This window comes from Ursus americanus, chromosome 21 (genome assembly GCF_024610735.1).
Source record: "Ursus americanus isolate L20-20 chromosome 21, mUrsAme1.1.p, whole genome shotgun sequence".
NCBI lineage: Eukaryota > Metazoa > Chordata > Mammalia > Carnivora > Ursidae > Ursus > Ursus americanus.
The window spans coordinates 54,914,042-54,916,108 of NC_142147.1; the positions used below are offsets into that span (position 1 = coordinate 54,914,042).

Genomic DNA, 2,067 nt, shown 5'->3' on the forward strand with positions numbered 1-2,067 from the left:
CCACTGACATCCTCAGAAATAGATTTCCCAGGGCCCTCACAGCAATGGAGCAGCTCTCAGATTATGGAGGCCTCCCACTGCAAGGAGAGTCTCCCGCCTTCCCTGTGCATGTGATGGACCACCAGTGGAGCTGAAGGAGAATTCTTAGAGAATGTAAGAGCTTGATAATCTTGGAGAGCAGATGTCCCTCAGTGAGAGGGAGAGCAACAACACCAGGCTTCTCAAACTAATTTCCATTCAAGGAAACCTACTCAAACCACACAGTTTAAGGTCTACCTTCCTCCTTCAGACTTGGACCTCCCATCCTCCATCTGCCTCATTCAGTCCCACCTACCCGGATGGAAGGCTACGGTCTCCTTTCTTGTCACATCCCAGAGCTGCTTCTCTTGCTCCAAAAAGGAGACCTGGTCTGGCTTTGACACAATGAGACCTGTTTAAGAGAAAAAAGGAAAATGAGTATTGCTGGAGATTCTTTTTTTTTTTTTTTTAAGATTTTATTTATTTGACAGAGAGAGAGACAGCCAGCAAGAGGGAACACAGGCAGGGGGAGTGGGAGAGGAAGAAGCAGGCTCCCAGAGGAGGAGCCTGATATGGGGCTCAGTCCCAGGACTCTGGGATCACGGAGCCCAAGGCAGACGCTTAATGACTGAGCCACCCAGGCACCCCTGGAGATACTTTCAATCACAGTTGTGCTCAGTAGAAGAGAGAGCACTGTAGAATCTAGAAAATGGTCATGTGCTGTTGCCCAAAAGCTCCTTTACAATAGGGAGGAGGGATTTCCAATGTTCACATCCTGAGCTCCACTTCCAAGATTAGATACAATAATGAGTGGAAATTTCAGTTTAAGATGTGGGCAGTCCCATGCTATGGCACTCAGTGTTTAGAACTGCCACTGATCTCCGGAAGTGATGCTGTTCCCTTCAGGAAGGGGAAGCTAAAGCTGGAAAGGACACATCATGAAGATGTTTCTCTGCATCTACAAACCCTACTTATTTCCCTTTCTGCCTGGATCTGAATTCCAGTCGCTCAAAGAGGAATCATCCAAGAGACAGTCTTCACAGGAAGAACGAAACCCCGAGAGTGGCTTGGGACATCTGGAAGGAGTCATCCTCACCCAAGAACAGGAGGTGTCCGTAGTTCTCCAGCATCACGTCCCTGTACAGTTCCCGCTGCGTGTGGCTCAGGCATCACCACTCCTCCTGGGAGAATTCTATGGCCACGTCCCCGAATGTCAGCAGTCCCTGCAAGACATACCACCGTCACCAAGTGGCCATCGACAGAGTTCACAGTGGTCCCTAAGATAATAGAAGGAGTTAATGTCACCAGCTAGACCCATGACCTGACCTTCTCTGCTTACCTGATTGTACCCTCAGACCTTTGTCCCACATTTCACTTAACCTCTTGTTTCCACCTTATCTTCAGTTCATTCAAAACCCCCCATGGGCAGAGTCTCCCTCAAGGGAAACAGAAACTATGCAACAAAGGATACGGACTGCCCTGTGGAAGAGCTTGGGCTGGCCCAGCTCGAGCTTAACCCCCAATGACACCTATGCAGAAGGACCACGGAGTAACCCACAGAGTGACTTACAGTTCCCTTTATCTCATTATAATATTAAAATCTCACCCCAAGGAGGAGCACAAAGCTCATTTACACAACATACAAAGCATGGAGAGAAGTGTTTTCTGGAGGCACTGGTGTCACCTTATGCCCAGCTCTACATAGGATAAGGCGCCACTTTCTGAATAGCCACCCTAACCCCAAATAACAGGAAATCATTCCCCCTTGCTCTAGGAGTCTCTATGTTGCAAGTTATTCCCCGTGGTCTCTTTTTTTTTTTTCTCTTGCAAATTGAGTTTCCATTCCATGACAAGCCCCCCGGTGTGGTTTCTATCCGTGCCTCACCAAGCACTGAACTCATGTTAGTTCAGTTCTGTTAGGACACCTGGTTCTGCCTTCGGAGAATAGCCTCCGTTGTACAGGAAGATAATAATTAACCCAGTAATGTGCTCTAATGTCGTCTCTGACTTTGAGGGAAGAGCATGGCATATGAGCCACAAAACCAGTGT

General features: G+C 48.1%; 1 pseudogene across 1 annotated transcript; it reads right to left on the reverse strand.

Moving 5' to 3' along the window:
- Positions 1-282: 282 nt before the first annotated feature.
- On the reverse strand, positions 283-1,274 carry LOC123787012 (KRAB domain-containing protein 5-like; annotated as a pseudogene). Its single transcript, XR_015728186.1, has 2 exons — positions 1,115-1,274; positions 283-430 (listed from the first exon to the last, which is right to left on the reverse strand). The product of XR_015728186.1 is annotated as a KRAB domain-containing protein 5-like (transcript).
- Positions 1,275-2,067: the final 793 nt, after the last annotated feature.